General features: G+C 46.0%; 1 protein-coding gene across 3 annotated transcripts in view; it reads right to left on the bottom strand.

Annotated features, from left to right (window-relative positions):
* The window catches only part of SYTL1 (synaptotagmin like 1), a 44,721-nt gene extending 25,560 nt beyond the window's left edge, over positions 1-19,161 (bottom strand). The window contains exon 1 of one of the 3 annotated variants that reach the window (XM_048500750.1): positions 18,870-19,161. The gene's annotated coding sequence lies outside the window, so the exon portion shown is untranslated. Of the gene's footprint in view, positions 1-8,794; positions 8,816-13,063; positions 13,180-18,869 lie in introns of those variants that run through there. The other 2 variants (XM_048500751.1, XM_048500752.1) reach the window with 2 other exon arrangements.
* Positions 19,162-20,110: the final 949 nt, after the last annotated feature.

Below are 20,110 nucleotides of genomic sequence, written 5' to 3'. Positions count from 1 at the left end.
AGCAGGAAGTCATTATTTGGTTATTTTCTACTGTTCTCTTTTTTCTTTTTTGTATTTCATGTTCTTGTTTTGTATCGATTTGGTGAGGTGTGAAAGTGTTTAACTTTGTTTTTTGTTCTTGTCTATGTTCAGAAAATAAAAAATATAATTAAAAAAGAAGATGCATTTAGAGAGTCAGCATGGTATAGTGCAGTGGCGGCGAACCTTTTTGAGACCGAGTGCCCAAATTGCAACCCAAACCCCACTTATGTATCGCAAAGTGCCAACCCGGCAATTTAACCGGAATGCTGAGGTTTTAGTTTCGAAAAAACCCGGTTGGCTCTTTCTTCCTCCACTCCACCCGCTCGAGCAGGGGCCAGCCTGCTGTAGCCTCCAGCAAGCCCCGCAGACACCGCTCTGTACCTCTCTAGCATCTCTGCCTTCTCTGGGGCCCCCTCTCGGGCAGCAGCCACCTGGAGCACAGGCACCAGGCCCACCAGCCGAGTCCTCCCTACTCACCGCGGTGCACGCACATCGTGCTCAGTGGCCCAGGCCAGCCTAGACGTGTGTGTGTGTGTGGGGGGGTGATTTTCCGCCCCCCACATGACGAACTCTGTGTGCGTGTGCCCACAGAGAGGGCTCCGAGTGCCACCTCTGGCACCCGTGCCATAGGTTCGCCATCACTGGTATAATGATTAAAGTGTTCTAGTATATTGAAGACTGAACTTCAGGTCCCCCGTTCTGCCATGAAAAATCACAGGCTGATCTTGGGCCAACCGCACACTAACAGGGCCACGATGAGGATAAAATGGAGGAGGGGAGAGCAATGGAAGCTGCTTGGGGTATAAACGAAGTAAAATAAATAACACTTTTTTAAAAGACCACAAAAATAGGTGGCTCACATGAGTCACAGAAAAAGTGAAAGTTCTCTCAGGGAAAGTGCAATTCCAAGACAACAAAAGAGACAGAGGTGAAGTCACAAGGCAGCCCACACAGACCACATTCAAAGGAAAATGCACAGCCAAGGCACAAACCCTGCACACTTGCCGCAGATGCAGGGTGTAGATTCAGAACATCGTGCAGTACAGGAAGACTTCCGTTAAACATCATTTACAACCTACCTTTCAATACCAAGAAAACAGCCCCACCCCAGAACAAATTGCCATCTTTTAAAAGACACAGCTCATAAATTTACAGTAAAAATAGAGCCGTCAGCCTGCAAAGAAGCCCTTAATTTCTCATCAGTCAAAGCAGCATCATTTTAAAAAAATACATAAAACCAACCCAATTATAAAACAATCACATGACTAACAAAATAAAAGACTCTTTAATGTACAGCTTGATGTCGGTAAAGAAGTTCCGTCATGGAATCTAAGCTAGGATCAGGGTGAGAAATTCCTGGAGATTTGGGGGTGGAGTTTGAGGAGGGTAGAGTATGAGGAGTAGGGGAGTCCTCAGCACGGTGTAATATCATAGAACCCACTCTCCAAAGCAGCCATTTTATCCCAGGGAACCAATCGCTAGTCTGAAAATCGACTATAATTCTAGAAGATCTCCAGGCCCCACCTGGAGGTTGGTAACCCTACAGAAGGTTCCCAGCAGGTGTTCCAGTCAGACACTGACCAAATACAGACCAGGTGGTCTTCAGCAAGGTGGCTGCAAGATGGCGGGTTAAAGACAGGAGGAAACAACTCTCCCTTAAAAGGGAGTTTCTTCTCTCCTATGAAGGAAGAGTTAGTGGGGTGCAGTGGTTACAGTGTTGGACTATGATTTCAGAGACCCAGTAATAGTTTAGAGCAGGTTAAGAAATTTAAATTATCTGGTTATTCACTTTCAGTACAATGCATCCTGAACTGGGGGCCACCAAGCTGACAACCCATCCTTGGTTTCCGCCCTTTTGCAGAACCTTGAGATTAAGCTTTTGGTGACTCTCCAATAAGGCAAAGAGATTCAGAACTGAGTGGCCCATTCTCAAGCATATAATCTTGAACAGTTTCCTCTTCAGCATCCATTCATTCTCATCTACCAGTTGCCGACTCAGCCAGTCTGCCTGCACATTAAGAACACCCCTGATGTGTTGTGTCTTGATCAAGCGTGGATTGGCCTCTGTCCAGATGAGGATTTTCAGGACCTCTGCATGCAATTTCGAGGATCTGGATCCCCCCGATTGTTAATGTACATCTTGGCACATAGGTTGTCCGTCCTCACTAGAAGGTGCTTCCCCTTGATCTGAGTCTTGAAGAGTAGCTTGGCCAGAAGTATAGCTCGAATCTCCAAAATATTTATTTGCAGGCTGGCTTCTGAGAGACAGTCCAGGGTGGCATCAGCAGCAAAGTAGGACTTCTTGAGCATTTTGGAAGTGCCATCAATTACCTTTTTTTCAGAGATTAGGTTCAGCTGGAGCAACTTCTTAGAGCACAGGATTGCCCTTAGACAGGATAGATCCATGATAGCGAACCTATGGCACCCAAGATGTTCATGGACTACAATTCCCATCAGCCCCTGCCAGCATGGCCAATTGGGCTGATGGGAATTGTAGTCCATGAACATCTGGAGTGCCATAGGTTCACCACCGGGATAGATGCTGTGGTTGATGCTCTGCTTGCCCTGGCAGTGGCATCATGGGCTCTTCTTAAGGTGAACTCAGATCTTTTGTCTAACAGGTCCAGAATGAAACCCTCTCCATCCCTTACCTATCTTCATGAATCAGAGGCTCCAATTGGTTACATCAACAAAAGCATCATGTTGTGACCTCAAGTCATAGCACAGAGCAAAGATAAAACAGAAATGTGGCACTGAAAAGGAAAGACAAAAATTCTTCTATGCCAGGACTGCATTTGTGCAGCACAAAAATTTGCAACATGCTCCAAAACTATGATGTACTTTGGACTTCATGGACTTTGGAAACTTGGTAGAATGGATATTATGCAGCAAGTCAAGCCATGTACATAAAACAGATGTTGGGAAAAAACAGACGCACCATAGACAATTCACAGATGTTGGGAAAAAACACCTGTGCTCATAGCAAAAAAATGATGATCAGGCTCTAAACAAAGGCCAAGATTAATTAGCTAAGTTGAGCAGAAGGCCAAGCAGTTTCTTCACTGGGAATGCAAACAGACATCTGCTCCAAGTCCAAAGGAGGACTGGGATACACTCGGATGCAAGGATGAGCAGAAGCATTACCAGCAATACTGGAATAGGGATACAGCCCACAGAAACATGGTGTATGCATGCATGGGTCATGGAGAGTGGTCCCGTTTAAGCACAATACAGCCTCCTGCCTTCAGCCTTCCCCCTCGGCTCCAGCAATCTGCCCAGCCAGCGAGCACTAAAGCTCAGTAAAGAAACCAGTTTAACAAGCTCATGCAAGAAGCCTTACTTTCCCCCCCTTAAAAGTTCTTGGTGATTTATATGTATTTAGCCTGGCTTCTTTCTCCAAGGAACTCAGCATACACAACTCTTCCCGTTTCATCCTCAAAACCACATAGCGAGATAAGGCTAAGTTGGGAGGGAGAAAGAAAGAAAGAAAGAAAGAAAGAAAGAAAGAAAGAAAGAAAGAAAGAAAGAAAGAAAGAAAGAAAGAAAGAAAGAAAGAAAGAAAGAAAGAAAGAAAGAAAGAAAGAAAGAAAGAAAGAAAGAAAGAAAGAAAGAAAGAAAGAAAGAAAGAAAGAAAGAAAGAAAGAAAGAAAGAAAGAAAGAAAGAAAGAAAGAAAGAAAGAAAGAAAGAAAGAAAGAAAGAAAGAAAGACTGGCTGACTGACTGACAGGTCCAGGGTCACCAACAGGCCCCTTGGTTGAGTGAGGATTTGACACCAGATCTTCCAAGTCCTAGTGGACTTTTGCCAACAATTCACAGTTGACTTATGAAGACTCCCCTAGATTTTTCAAGGCAAGAATGGTTTAGAGAGGGATTGCTGTTGCCTGTTTCTGCACAGTGACTCTGGTTTGTGCTTCCCAAATTTGACAATATTGGATAGCCAGGGCTATCTAAGTTAGGGCCTTGACACTCAAACATCTATTTCTTTATTTCCTCATTTAAAAGTAAAGGTAGTTCCCTTGATAGATATATTAGCTTACAGATGTATTAAGTCATATTTAGTCACAAAAACTATATTAGAGTAACTTATAATTCACCATATATGTAAGAATCATATACATTAGTTAAAGAAGTTAGAAAAAGGCTTTTTGGGGAAAAACACAGACACCGCTGACTCTGCCTAGCACTGAAAAATACTTTGGGATGTAGAAACTACTGATAACACGTGGTTGTTATGGTAACCAGAACCTGATATGAAGTAGAATAAGTATGACTTAACCATATGCCCAAATATAGAAAGCAAGGTGGGTTTTGAGAGGGGGCATGACAGGCAGTCTATACGTCTTCACAGCCCAACCAATGGATAATGTTAGAAAAGTTGTTTGGGAGGGTTTAATAAAAAGGGTATAAGTAATTTTTGCAAACAATAGAGCTCTGAGACTCCCCCCTGAAGCTCACAGGAGATCTCCTGAAACTGCAGTTTTGAACTAATAAAACTTTGAAACAGAGGAATCTTTTGGAACTGGTCTATTTAAACCTTACAGAGCTCTGCGGCTATCACCCTGAGGTGCTGCTGTTCTCACCCAATGTGAGCCAAGCAGCCTACATCCTTCTCATTTCCTCCACCGTATCCTCACAACAGTCCTGGCACATAAGTTAGGCTGTGCATGTGTGACACCCAACAAGCTTTATTCTTTTATTTATAGCCCATCTCTCTCACTGAGATGCAAGGCAGGTTACAGAACAACAGCCGTGCACTCCTACAGCAAACAGCAGCCAACGAACAATGCAATAGTACAGAATTAGAAGGCGATGCAAAACCACAAACAGCCTAAGACAAAGTATACTGTAAATAACATACAATGTATAATTACAAGAGTCAAAGCCAATAAAAGCTAATGGCCTAATATGCTCCTTGCAGAAGACTACAATCCTCTTCTGTTATAGGCAAATACCTCCTGATATGCTGCAATCCATTACAGTTCTTTTTTTAATTTTTAAAGTTTATTAAAGTATTAAAAATTATACAATCTAAACACTTATTATTACACTTTTACATTATAGAAAAGAAAAGGGAAAGAAAGATGAGAAATAAGAGAGGAAAGAAAGTATTGTTCACTTTCTCTTTAAAAAATGTTTTTACAGTTTGTTAAAAAGATTAAAAATTATACAATATAAGAATCAGTTACAGTTCTAATCCCTTCATAAGAATGCCTTCCTTAAGCATCAGTGGCGTAGTGGCTAAGAGCAGGTGCACTCTGATCTGGAGGAACCGGGTTTGATTCCCAGCTCTGCCGCCTGAGTTGTGGAGGCTTATCTGGGGAATTCAGATTAGCCTGTGCACTCCCACACACGCCAGCTGGGTGACCTTGGGCTAGTCACAGCTTTCCGGAGCTCTCTCAGCCCCACCTACCTCACAGGGTGTTTGTTGTGAGGGGAGAAGGGCAAGGAGATTGTAAGCCCCTTTGAGTCTCCTATAGGAGAGAAAGGGGGGATATAAATCCAAACTCTTCTTCTTCTTCCCTGAAGGAGTGGGGATTTGAGTCTGGGTCTCCCAAATCAGTAATCAGTTTATGGATACAGTGCTAGACCAGTATAAACAACACTATATAAAATAGGTCAGGAAACATACAAAATAAGTAAAAAATCATCAATAAAATTCCCTTGGGTAAAAATTATTTAAACCAACAAAGACCAACACATTTTATACACAGAGGCACAGAACTGCACTGCCTTTGATCTATACAGTGATGGTCCCAGATCTTAGTTTGACACTCTAACTATGCCACACCAGCTGTTAGTAGTGGCCTACAAGGAAACAGAACTGGAAACTGGTACAGGAAACTGTCTTGTGCAGTTCTACTGAAATGAACCTAAGAATTCCATCAGAGATTTTCCCTGCTGGCTGTGCAGGGGAGGTGGATTCACGGGAACTGGTTTCTATTGGAAGTTTCTAACCAGCCCATCTGGAGATGCCAGGGTTGTACCATGTCAGTTTTGGAGCAGCAAAAATATACCAGAAAAGTATAATTCAAAGACTGTGCAGCAAAAGATAAAAAAGGAAACAAAAGACACCAGGATGTGGGTTTTGCATTCCTGTTGCCTACCTTATCAACTTGTTTTTTTGTTGACCAGCCCCTTTCCTCAATTCATTTCCTCTGTCTGATGAAACTGCAACCCCCAAAAAAGCTCATATCACAACAACTAAGTGGAAGCCTTCTCATAAGCAGCTCTACCACCACTGACATTGCATGGGGAATGCACTGAACTGTTATGTCTGCTCTGGCAGCGACCCCATACCCAAAGCAACTTACATCGTTCTCCTGTTCTCCATTTTCTCTTCACAACAACCCTGTGAGGGAGGCTAGACTAAGTGTGTGTGACTGGCAAAATGTCAGCTAGTTAGCTTCCATGGCATAGTGGGGATTTGAACTTGAGTCTCCCCGATCGTAGTCTGAAACTCTAACCAGTATACCACACTGGCTGTCACTATGCCACAGAAGATCTTGGAGAGCTGCTGCCAGCACAGCAGACAAGACAGTAGACATCCGGATTCCTCCTCCCACTAAAGGGTGCCATAGAAGCACAGGGACCAAAGGCTGGCACTAGAGCAGTGGTTCTCAACCTTCCTAATGCCACGATCCTTTAATACAGTTCCTCATGTTGTGGTGACCCCCAACCCTAACATTTATCCATTTTACAGATGGAGAACACTGATGCACAGAGTCTTAGGCGACCCTTGTGAAAGGGTCGTTCAACCCGCAAAGGGGTCCCGACCCCCAGGTTGAGAACCACTGCACTAGAGCAAGACTCTGCTCCACACAAAATGGATGCCTCTCAGAGAATTTTGGGATCTATCTTGTGTGTCAAACCTGCCAGTTTGACTCATACTACCTCAAGACCTATTTTGGGGTATAAATATTGGCCCTTTGACCATTCACAGTGTGTGCATGTTCTGGATCTCTGCACGTACCCCCGTTTACACATGGGCTCTTTCCTTTGCTCCTGGAAACACTGCTCATTTTTCTCTTCAGCGTCGCTTTTCCAGGATGTCTCTTCAAGACTGGTAACTATCACCCATCCTTGAAACCCTATCCGACTTCCACCCTTTTATCTTTTAGTCAGTCCTTGTATGCTTTGCATGTGTGCTTACTGCCTAAAATATATTCTTTGTTTTCAGCAATTATTATTAATAAAACACAATTTGTTAATTGTACCTTTGGCGAGTGTACTACTGCCTGTTCATTGGAGAGTTTTTGCCAAGGATTATACTGGTATTCACAGGTTATCGATCCCAGTTATCCCCTTCTGGCCCGATCTCCACAGCTAATTACCCCTATTAAACTGGAGACTATCTACCTAGGGCAGTGGTGGCGAACCTATGGCATGGGTGCCAGAGGTGGCACTCAGAGCCCTCTCTGTGGGCACACGCGCACAGAGTTCGTCATGTAGGGGGAGAGGAAAATCACACACACACCCTCACACACACATGTCTAGGCTGGCCTTGCTTCTGAGTAAACCCTCCTAGGGTCATGATTCACCCATTCGAAGCGTTGCACGGTTGCTTCACCAAGCTTACTCCCGAGTAACACATGCCTGGGAGCAGACCATTTTTTCTAAACTAAAACCTCAGTATTCAGTGGGTTTTGGGTTGCAATTTGGGCACTCGGTCTCGAAAAGGTTCGCCATCACTGACCTAGGCTAGGGTAACAAGATATACCTTGATAGCTCCAGCGGTCTGGCTCAGCTTAATGCTATGTCCCAGTATCAGGCCCCAGAAAATCCTAGGTCCCAGGCATAATGCTAGGTTCCAGTATCAGGCCCCAGAAAATCCAGCTAGAAGGGTCAGGTAGAAACAGCTCCATCAACATGCCCAAAAGTTAGCTTATTTTGGGACAGGATCTTGGGAGATAGAAGTAATCATGAAATACAAAGTCCCTCATGATACCTCAATTGTCTTAGAAAAATCTGATACACAAATTTGATATCCAAAAAATGGGGGGAGGGACTGATTTCGATACTGCTACTGGCAGAAAATTTCTGATTGTTTCATTTTGAAAAAAAAAGTCAAGATAGCTTCCACTGGGCAGCAGTATTAGGAGGTGTGGAACCTTTTAAGTTTCGATAAGATATCTTCACAACTTAAAATAGCAAATAACTTATCTTACTCTATGAACTGTTCAAATAGATGGCTGCCTTTTCCAGAGTGAGTGGAGAAGGGGGCATCGTGATGTAAACAGTGCCCACGCTTTGCATTTATTAAGTTCTGCAGCTAAGTGAATACAACAAATGGTACTACTGTTAAAAACACTAAGTATAATAACCCAAGTATAGAAGCATATCTCAACTGTACTAGTATGTTTAACCTACTACAGTTGAATTTTTATTTTCTTGCTGCTGCTATCGTAAGGTAAATTTAAAGATATATACATATATACGCTGCTCGCAATCAGAGAAGACCCTAGAATTCTGTTCCCAGTCAGAGAAGTCAAGGTTGACCTTGACAGCATGGCTCAGTATGAGGCAGTTTCATACTAGTGGCTTTTTAAGAGACTTATGCAAATACATGGAAGACTGGTCACATCATTAGTCATGACGTGACCTCCATGTCAAGAAGGAGAGCTGCAGGCTTAATCTGCAGCACCTCCATTGAAAAGATCTGGTAACAGGTGATGAGAACTACCTTCACCTTTGGCCAGTCAAGGCAGGATGCGCTGCAAATGTTTAAATAGATAATTTGGAATTTTAAGGTTTTGAATATGAAAGTTTAACCTACATTTCAGGAAATGGAGCCTCCCGCAGGCATCCCTTTGTTCCAGTTTTAACAGGTCTCCAATACAGGATTACCAGGCGGCCACTAGTGGGGGGCTTGGAGGTGAGGACAAGCCATCATCTGCACTGCTACAACATATCTAGTGCAAACCTGGAAGCAAAAGAGGGTAGCTCTAGGAATCATCACAAACTCCAAGAAGTGACAGAACAGTGCATGTGACACCGCAGGTTTTGTATTAGTATTTTTGGAACGGCAGCAAACAATCGACCCTACGGATGGGACCAGTAAGCCTCCTCCAGTAGGAAATGTCACTGATGGTTGCACATTAAACTTGCTTCCACACACAGGATCTTCTTGTGGGGACATCTGCACAACACTGCCGTCCGCTCATCCCCTATCCCCCTTCCTGGAGTTCCCTGGCTCCATTCTTGCAGTTTTCCAAACTTGCAGTGGTGTGATCTTTCAAGCATATTTAAAGCGGGGGGTGGGATGGGGGAGTATGCAGGGAAAGAACGGTGATGAATATGCATTCAATCCAGTTGGACATGTTTAGAAGTGAGTCTTGGTAAGGAAGGGAGAGGACTGTGTCAAAGGCCTCACGGGAAAGGTGGATTTGAAGCAAGTGGGAGCCCAAAGGAGAAAGGGCAGCTTTTGACACTGATCCGCAGCTCCTCCTTTTAACAGGTCAGTCAATGTCAGTATGGTCTGCTCTGATTGCCAGTGTTTGTACTAGTCTTTCAAACCACCTACAGCCTGATCCTTTTAACTGGAGATACATGGGATAGAACCTGGAACTGTCTGCATGCAATGCAAAGGCTCTACCACTGAGCTGAAATCCAACCTCTTAATGAGAGCACACAAGACCAATGGTGGAGCTACAAAGGGACAGGGGTGTGTGTCGTGCACTGGGTACACGCCTGGGGGCGGAAAATCGGCCCCAGGCCTCTCCCCCTCCCCCCACCCCTTGGCGGCGCCCCCATCCCCCTTCTCACATTTACCTTAGTTCCTTTCCTTTTCCTAGAACTGTTTCAGGCTGAAAAAAAGGCCTGTTCACAGTACAGGCTAAAAACGGCCTGAGGAACTACAGTTCCCAGGAGACCTTGGGGCTCACAAGGTCTCCTGGGAAGTATAGTTCCCATCACAAGACATACCATTTGTTTCTCAAAATGTACTGTGGCTAGCCGGAGCTCCTTGGGGTCTCATAACTTTCATATCACTTCCAAACTGATCCTTTTAACTGGAGGTGCTGGGGATTGAACCTGGGGCCTATTATATGCGAAGTAGTCCTTCCACACCAAGCCATCGCCCCTCATAAATATGCATATGTGCATAAACTCAGGCTGCTGCATAATACTGAGTCAGACCCTTGTCTTTCAATGTCAATTTTGTCTACTCTGACTGGCCATGGCTCTCCACAGGGTCTCACATCATCAACTGTCTGAGCCTAACTGGGAACTTGTACAAGCAAAGGAGAGGCTCAGTTGTTGTAGTCCAGAAGGTTCCATCTCTTCAATAAGGTACAAACACATAAAAACAGAAGGAACTCCGCCACAGACAGCCAACCTCCCCTCCACCAAACAAAAAAATGCTGAGGAGGGTGAAGCAAGACCAACTGACAGATCATAGGATGCAAAATGTGGTTTGTGAAATTCTTTGTAGCGGAATGGATAACGAAACACCGGTCTGGACATAACTGAGGTCTCATGTCAACAGAGACAGCCGGTGAACCTCAAATAGTCTGAAACTGCTCTTTATCTACTCCAAAATCTTCTTCCATACCAGACTTCCCTCCATCATGAACACATGAAGCTATCTTTCACCTAACTTTACCAATGCTGGCAGGGGATGATGGGAACTGTAGTCCATAACATCTGGAGGGCCACAAGGTTGACACCTATGCCTACACACAGAGCCACGCCCCTCGGAGGAGACAGATATTCCCCTCTTTCTCTTTGTAAACATAGCCTGACAGAATTACAGTGGAGATTTTCACAGCCAGTCAAAGGTTAGTCCGTTTGAATCTTGCTGTGGAATCCACACCCTTCACAAACACGACCTCTCCCTTTTCCCATATAGGCTCACAGATTCAGTCTGTCCAAACGCCCAGATGACATTATTAAATTTTTTAGATAACCATTCCTGGAAACTAAGAGCTGCCTTGCAGATGGCGGGGTTTGACAGCAATCTTGGTGCAGGAAAATAGTAGTCCATCATAAGTGTGGAGTGTGTGCTGTACCGTAGATCAGAGAGCCCAAACTTATTTGAGGAAGGAGATTGCAATCTAATATTAGAAGTAACCAGAACAACAGCTTTGGCTTCCATTTCACTGCCCTTCGCCTGACTCAGTCTTTGGTTTCCCACTGACCCCTTTCCTGTTTCTGTATGATGCTCAAACTCTGAAGGTGTGGGGTTCATAACATCTGTCCATGTGCTGTTGTTGCAGGAAATTTGGAGTTTCACCCCTTTCCCCTGAAAACTTAGATTTTAAAGAGCTCCCCCCAAGTTTGCAATATGCAATGTGACAGGTCTTGCCAGCCCCACTGTGCAGACTTGTTTATCCACAAGAGGACAGACAGCCCTTCAGAAACAGATAAGAGCGGTTACGCAGGAAACGCCAAAGTTATTATGGAAGCAAGGTTCTCATTAAGGAGTGAAAGAGAAACCCTCCCTCTTTCCTAAGTGTATAATTGTTACACCTCTGTCCAAAATGCTAAACTACACAGAAATCTAGATTACTGATTTCTCGGAAACTGCTTGAAGGAATTTGGTGCAGAAAATGGTAAAGACTTGAAGGTTAAAGCAGGAAGGGCCGAAGCAGAATTACAGCGGAACATCCAGAAGACAAAAGTAATGACTGCTGGGGAATGACACAACATTAAGGTGGACAGTGAAGAAACTGAAATGGTTCAAGTTCCTCTATTCCTTGGCTCTATCATCACCTAAAAGGGAGACTGTCTGCAACCAAGAAATCACAAGATTGTGACTGGAAGGGCAGCCATGAAGGAGCTAGAACAGATTCTTCAGTGTCACTGGCAACTCAGGTAATTCATGCTAAGGTATTTGCTATTATTAGGTATGGATGAGAAAGTTAGACAGTGAAGAAAGCGGATTAAGAAGAAAGTTGATTAATTTGAAATGGGGTGTTGGGAAAAAGTTTAGCAGCTACCGTGGACTGCCAAAAAAAGACAAATAAGTGCATTCGAGATCAAATCAAGCCTGAATTGCCCCTAAACACTGAAATGACTAAGTTGAGGCTACTGTACTTTGATCACATTTTGAGAAGACAAGAGATTCACTATGGTTAAGGTGCCGGATTAGGACTTGGGAAGTCCAGTTTTAAATCCCACCCCCACCCCTGATGGTGGTATCATCAGTCATCAACTCACAGAGTCCCCATAAGTCAGAAGCAAATCGATAGCAGTTCACACTCACACACACGCCGCGCCTCTAGGCTAGCTCTTGACAATGCTGATTAGTCAGCAACTGTGTTCATTATAAATGTGAATTAATTAATTCTCTCCATCTCCTTCTTATGCAGAAGACAAGTGTGTCTGCAGTTTGCATTGGGAAAGGCTTGGGCAACTGGTTGGAAGGTTTCGTCAGAAGAAACCCAACATACCAATGTCTACAAGATAATGCAAGACAGGCTTGACAAGCAAAGATAGGAAGTGAAAGAGGGAACAGTTCAGGAGTCAGGCCTTGGGTGCTCTATGGGTGCTCGTCGCCTACAAGGCTGCTCAAAGAATGGCAAGGGAGGTGTAGGGTGGGTCCCTAGAACCATTTTGTAACACATGAATCTGCCAGTCTTCCTCCTGTTACAAACCCCTATCACATCACAACAAAACACCCCGCAAATTTGCACCAAGTTAGTCAGCAACAAAGCACTGAAAGTTTGCGCAAGATGAAAAGCCCCAGGTGCCTGTGTACCAGTTTGTATGGGTATTTTGCAAGCAAACGGTCTGGTTTGTGGCACAGGACTTGCCCCGCCCCTAAGGCACATACTATATCCGTGGTGGCGAACCTATGGCACTCCAGATGTTCAAGGACAACAATTCCCATCAGCCCCTGCCAGGATTGGAATTGTAGTCCTTGAACATCTGGAGTGCCATAGGTTCGCCACCACTGTACTATATGAATGCCTCCATGATGGCAGCACACATTTCCTTCGCCTTCAGATTATCATGTAAAGAGCTGATCACTACCAAGATATGTTCCAAAGTCAAAGACCCGTACCAAGTCAGAGAGAGCTTAATATATTAAAAGAGAGGCTACCTGCAGGAGAACAGATCCAGTGCCCAGTTCAGAAATCCAGTTCAGGTTTCCCAGCACTCTTCCAAGAAAGCTACACACAGCTCTGAACCTGAGCCAAGCCTCGCAAATGTCTCACCTCCTGCCCTGTGAAGCTCTTTCACCTGCAACTAGCAGTGACAAGGAATTCCCGCCCCCTCCCGGATTACCAGATTCCCCGGAGCAGCCAAACTGTTTCACGGCTGTTGTCCCCACCCACCAAGTAAATGAGTCCAAGCCTCACCCCTCCCAGAGGTGAAACAGCTTGCCTAAAGGACAGGTTTCAGCCTGTCCTGTCCACACCTGCTTGGCAGCTTCTGGATTCCTCTCATCTGTGCACTCACACGTGAACGACGCTGTGCATTTTGCACACCAGTCCAGAAACATGTGAATGGTCCCCAAGTTAAGAGAGCGGCTCCAAGTCTGACAGTTTATCCAACTGCACAATCTGAATTCTGACACTTCTCCTATGCGGGTTCTGCAGCTGAGCAACCAGAACTCTGGTCTGCAACAAGCCACACAGTCACTAGAGGGACTAGAGGCTTCTGGTTGCTGCACAAAGCGACAAAGGGTGAGCTTTAGAGAAGAGCCATGCTCAACCACCATGTGTGTCCCCCCGCCCGCTACTTTTTTGCAGAGGAAAACAGAAGCAAGAATCAATAACAGGACTGACCAAAGACTGACCAAATTTATTCCAGCACCCGCTTACATGAGTCAGAGATGACTTCGTCAGATGCACAAGAGTGGACATGAATTAGGCAGTGGTGGGATCCAAAAATTTTAGTAACAGGTTCCCATGGTGGTGGGATTCAAACTGTTGCGTAGCGCCAATGGGGCTGGGCGGGGCACAATGAGGGCGTGTCCAGGCATTCCGGGGGCGGGGCATTCTTGGGCAGGGCTGCGGCAAGGACGCAGCCACTGCGCCGGTCCTTGGGTGGGAAACAAATGCACGCAGGCACAGGCTGCCACGTACGCCGGTGCCCCTCCTGCTAGACTGCTTCAAGTTCTGCGCGCTACTGCTGAGAGGTTACTAAGGCAAAAATTACGTGGCAAAATCACCAATTAGTAACCCCCTCTCGGCACACACAAATAATTAGTAACCTACTCTCGGGAACCTGTGAGTACCTGCTGGATCCCACCTCTGGAATTAGGCAAATATATTTATGTTAAAAGATGCAACCAGAAAGAGGAGAGGTCAATACGAAAGATCCCTGAGCTGGCTCCCAACTTTTTGCAAGAGATCAGCTGTGCCCACCTGCCTATATGCCTACCTAGGGGCATCAGTGGAACTCATTGGGTTGGTTCTCAGTGCTTTCACTATTGCTATTCACCATGTCTCTTGAGGTCCAGTGGCTGGGCACTCTTGTAGCTGTGGCAGGTGGTTTGCGGAACTTGATTCCAGCAGGAGCACCTGCAGAGCTGGTCTGGGGCTCCAACATTTCACAGTTGAAAAAAGGCATGCGCTGCATTTTATTTATATCCCACTTTTCTCAACATTGGGGAACCAAAGAAGCTTAGTGAGTTATCTATCTCCTCCATTTTGTCACTACAACAACCCTGTGAGGTAGGTTAGCCTGAGAGAGGATGACTGGCCCAAGGTCACCCACCAAACTTCCATGATAGAGCGGACTGTCAATTTCTGGGCAATAGCTGGCAGTCTCCTGCTATTACAACTGGTCTCCAGGCAAAAGAGATTAGTTCACCTGGACAAAATGCCCACTTCGGGAGGTGTACTCGATGGCATTATACCCCCCTGAAGTCCATCCTAACCCAAAAGCCACCTTCTTCAGGCTCCACCCTCAAAATCTCCAGGTATTTGCCAACCCAGTGTTGGCAACCAGTGGGGGTTGAAATCCAGGCCTCCCGGAATCCCAGTCCAACGCTCTGCTCTCTGTGCCACGTTGCCTCAGGGACATCTTTGTATGCTTATGATACACCTATTCACACACCAGCATGCACATACCTACACAAACACACCGGCAATGGCTTCTCTTCCCTTGCCAAGAGCTTGTCCTGCTTCTGAAGCAAGCGAGCTGCTAAAATACTCCTTTGTCAAGAGTATTTAATCTTACAAGAGATACAGTCATGTTTACTATAGAACTGCTGCAATTCAAAAATATTAAGCGACATTTAATATCTTGATAAGCAGGTCATGCCCAAGATAAAGAGGGAAGAGGCACAAAAGTCATCTGGTGTTTGGACAGCCCCAAAAAGAATTTGCTTAGGCACAATGTGGATCTCATGGCACAACTTTTAAAAGTGGGCATGAAGGACAGATAAGCTCACTGCTCACACCCCCCAGTGGCTGCAGCAGCATCAGGATCATGCCCAGCTGAAATCAGTGGATTGGCTCTGGCAGTTGGTTGGTATCCCTGCTTTTCAGCACATATCTGAGCATGCAAACAAAGCCAAAGAAAGTTGGTGATGTTTAGTAGCGTTTCTGTCAATGATAGGTCCAAGCCTGTTTTGACCACTGAGGAACTGTGTTGCAAGAAGGTGCCCAACCCTCTCTAAAATTGTGTGTGTGTGTGTGTGTGTGTGTGTGTGTGTGTGTGTGTGTGTGTGTGTGTGTGAGAGAGAGAGAGAGAGAGTCAAACTCACGGCCCTCCAGATGTTATGGACTACAGATCCCATCATCCCCTGCCAGCATCATGCTGGCAGGGGATGATGGGGACTGTAGTCCATAACATCTGGAGGGCCGTGAGTTTGACACCTATGAATGGCAACCGAGTAAGATTTTCAAAGCAAGAGACTAAGGGAGCAATCCTAAGCAAGTCTACTCAGAAGTAAGTCCTATTTTACTCAACGGGGGTTACTCCCAAGAAATGGCTTTTAGGACTACACTGCCATCTTCTGCATAGTGACCCTGGATTTCCTTGGGGGCCTTCCATCCAATTATTAATCAGGGCTGACCCTGCTTAGCTTCTGAAATCTGATGAGATTGAACCATCCAAGTGAGAGCATCATACAGTGGTCCCAACGTGGGTGGTACTGCCCTTCGGGTACCTCGGGGGGTACCCCCATGCCTCGGGGGGTAGTGGGATTATCTAGGTGGGAGACAGTAAGAAGCAAGGAGGAGGGGGGCGATGTGCCAGAGGTGGGCCCTTTAATTGTGCAGTTCACTTATTCACAATAGATCAAGCTATGAAACCATGCTGACAAATCTGGTGGGAAATAGCAGGATTTTTTAAAAATGATTTTGAAAAGCTGGGACCACTGGGTCAAGTTCATCAATTTTGTTGAATAAATTCAATTAAAAGGTTTTAATCTCCTGTAAGGAGATTCAAAGGGGCTTACAATCTCCTTTCCTTCCTTCCTGCCCCTGCCCCCAACAAACACCCTGTGATGTGGTAAGGCTGAGAGAGCTCCAAAGAACTGTGACTAGCCTAAGGTCACCCAGCTGGCATGTGTAGGAGTGCACAAGCTAATCTGGTTCACCAGATAAGCCTCCACAGCTCAAGTAGCAGAGCAGGGAATCAAACCCAGTTCTCCACATTAGAATGCACCTGCTCTTAACCAGTACACCATGCTGACTTTGGGAGCCACTGGCATAATCTCTTGTAAAACTTGGGGGCAGAGAAGGGAGACACTATTGGTTACATAGACTTTTTATACTTTTTAAATAAAACTTTACATTCCCTTATACTGAGTCAGAACAGTCTTGTTCACTCTGACAGTGACTCTCCAAGGTCTCAGGTGGAGGTTTTTCCCATCACCTACTAACTGATCATATTTACTAGAAACGTCAGAGACTGGAACCCAGGACTTCCTACATTCAAAGCAGATACGCTGCCGCTGAGCCTTCCTCTTATGAATGCAGGAAGTATTTTCTGAGTCAGATCCTTGGTGTATAATCTACTCTGATTGGCAGCAGCTCTCCAGAGTCTCAGGAAAAAGCCTTTCTCATCACCTACTACCTGATGATTTCAGCTGGAGACGCCAGGGCTTGATCCTGGGACCACCTGGTCACTAGGCAAATGCCCTGCCACTCAGCCACAGTTCCTCTCCAAGAATCCCATCCAACTAGGATCAATCCCAAACATCAGAGACCCTTTGAACACATGTTGAGAGAGTCCATGAGGACTGGCATCCCGGCCTTGAAGAGAGGGAATGAAGCAGACACGAGGGCAAGTGTTCAGCAAGCCCATGTCCTGTTTGTAAGCAACCACAACCTGTTGTCTACACCCCAACCCCCAAGCAGAATCAAAGTAAACAAGACTGAGGTCTCACCACAGCCCTAGAGATGACGAGGCTGCGGTCCTGCCTCCTTCCCCACTGGAAAACACCCAAAGCTGTCTCAGCCACAGGACAACATGGAAGGACAACAGAAAGAAAGCAACTGGGCGGAAAAGAAGAGGCTTCAGTGGCTCTCTGACATACTAAAAACACTTCCAAACACCCACCATGGGGCACACCCTAGAGTAGACAAACAGAGAAACCCTCTGCCTCATCTCTTGGAACTGTGCTCACAGCCACTCTGTGTTATCATTTTATTTTCACTCTTCTTCTGAGGGCTTTAAAATTCACTGTTTGTTTTCTCCAGAGTACACCACTTTGGAAACTGGCATCAAAAAAGAATACATCTACATATATATTTAAAACTAATTAAAAAAAATGATCAGTGATGGTTTTATCCTGGCCTTCCTTCAAGGAACTCGAGGCAGAGTCCCTGATTCTCACCGGCTCCATTTGATCCTCACAATAACAGCCTCTGAGGTAGATGTGTGTGTGTTTGTGAGAAAGAGCTGAAGGAGATTAGAACTCAGGTCTCTTACGCAACACGCTAATTTGTACATTGCACTGCTGTCAACCAACAAGTAGGTTTCATTTTGCCCTTTCTCCAAAGAGCTTGGGAAGGCTGAGATGGTTCCCCTCTTGTGCTTTCTATCCCCACAACAATCCCGTGAGGTAGGTTAGTCTGACAGACAGGCCTGAGCAGAGGCGTAGCTGGGGGAAATGGAGCCCAGTGAAAAAAATCTGAGTTTTGTACTCCCCCCAAAAAATGTTTGTTTGTGTTTTTTGTATTTTTTAGTGTTTTTTCCATTTTTGGCCTGCAGGGAGCACAGTTTTTAGGCTAGCAGCACCAAAAATTCAGGGTATCTTTAGGAGACTCTCCTAACCCAGGTTTGGTAAAGTTTGGTTCAGGGGATCCAAAGTTATGGACCCTCAAAGGTGTAGCTCCCATCGCCTATTAGCTCTGATGGATGGATGGAAGGAAAGAAAGAAGGATGGAGAGAGAGAGAGAGAGAGAGAGAGAGAGAGAGAGCTTTAGCTGCAAGTATGACCCAAGAAGAGTGTTGGATGCTCCAGATCCTACTCTGATACTCTAACTACTACACCACACTTGCTCACAAGTCTACCTGGGCAAACTGCTTGAGAGTTGAGACAACAACTAGCAAGGGGTTTAACAGGTTCTCATTTGGCTGGCCCCCTCTGCAAGTGCTAGGTTACAGCAGGCTCAAGTGCAAGTCTTTTGTTTTGCTTTGTTTTGTTATGGAAACAGTTAGGAAGAAATAAGGGCTCCTGTATCTTTAATAATGGGGGGGGGGAGTTTAACCTGCAATGGCTCTGTTTAGGATTGCCCTGCAAATGGTATAAAATGCTATCACAGATACACCCTTTACTGGGGCACTGGCACTTCCCCAATAGGGATTTACTAGGTCTGGTAAACTAAGTGCAGCTTATTACCCAGTTCCATGTCTTTAATCAGACTTCAGCTTTCCCATATGCTGCTAGCAAAGGCAACCTCTCTCCAACCCCCTACAACTTTAAGAAAGTACGTTTGCCTTACCTGCTCAGGTGAGGTGTTGTTACTCTCCCGAAGAGCGGGATATCAGTCTCAGAGCCTGAGCTTGTATTGTTTTGGAGAAGCACAAGGTTGTTCTCTTTTTTTGTCTCACTCCTCCTCTCTCTTGCGTGTTTCTCAAAGTCTTGCAGGCAGCCGGAGCAAGGAGACCCAACCAAGGCTGACTCAATGCACTCAGGAGGAAACACCAAAACCACACAGCTGGTGGGAAGCCAAGGCCTGGAGTAACGGCTGCTGTCTGGAGTGGAAGGTGCTAGTAGCCAAAGAAGCAGGGGACAGCAGCCTTTGATGATTCAAGAGCCGAGTGGCAACATTCAGAACAAGAAATTTAAAAAATAGCTAGGCTAAGAACAGCTGTAATAAAACTGAAAATATCCACTTAACGTTACCAAGAACGGACATGTAGCTTCCTCAATGTTAACAATGTTAAGTGTTAATGTTCTCCAGCCAAACACTGGTTTTTGCAATTCCTTTATTAGGAAACTAACAGTAAAGCTAATGTTATGCTGAAATAAAATGGGCTCTAGAAAGGGGTGGGAAGGGGGAGGACAGGGGAATGGAAGACTGAGGGGGTGGGCACCAGGGCAGTGGGCAGCAAGCCACCGCTGCCCCAATGGACCTGGCTTGGTGTTTGGGGCAGGGGGGTGCCAGGCAGGCAAATGGGAGGGGAGGCTGGGAGGGGAGGCTGGTAGCAGGGCCATTGGGGCAGTGGACAGCAGGCCGCTGCTGCCCCAGCAGGCCCAGCTGGGTATTTGGGGTGGGGGAGGGGTGCAAGGGACTGTCAGGGCCAATGGGGCATAGGGTGGCAAGTTGCCACTGCCCCACCAGCCCTGGGACTTCCACCCAATCTCCACGCAGATCTCACTTCCAAAACTGGAAGTCAATCCTACGTGCCAATTGGTTGGAAGTGAGTCGTCATGACGTTCCATCCCTAATGGAATTATATGATAGGATGGCACACATGCTCCAGTTGCCTCCCCCCCCCCCATGCCCCACTTACCTTAGCCGGCAGGAGCCTGCCGCGGGCCGCCCCTCAGCTCAGCCCCACCAGGCTGCTCTTTCAGCCAGCAGAGGCTCCATCGGCTGAAGGAGTAGCCTGGCGGGGCCGGTCTGAGGGGCACCCAGCAACAGCCCAGCCAGACTACTCCTTAGGCCAGCAGGAACAGCCTGGCTGGGCAAGCCCAAGGGGAGGGGGGGCAATTCTCCACCCCCATGTGACCAGCTGG

This window comes from Sphaerodactylus townsendi, linkage group LG06 (genome assembly GCF_021028975.2).
Source record: "Sphaerodactylus townsendi isolate TG3544 linkage group LG06, MPM_Stown_v2.3, whole genome shotgun sequence".
Classification (NCBI taxonomy): Eukaryota; Metazoa; Chordata; class Lepidosauria; order Squamata; family Sphaerodactylidae; genus Sphaerodactylus; species Sphaerodactylus townsendi.
This window is presented reverse-complemented; position numbering and strand designations above follow the sequence as displayed.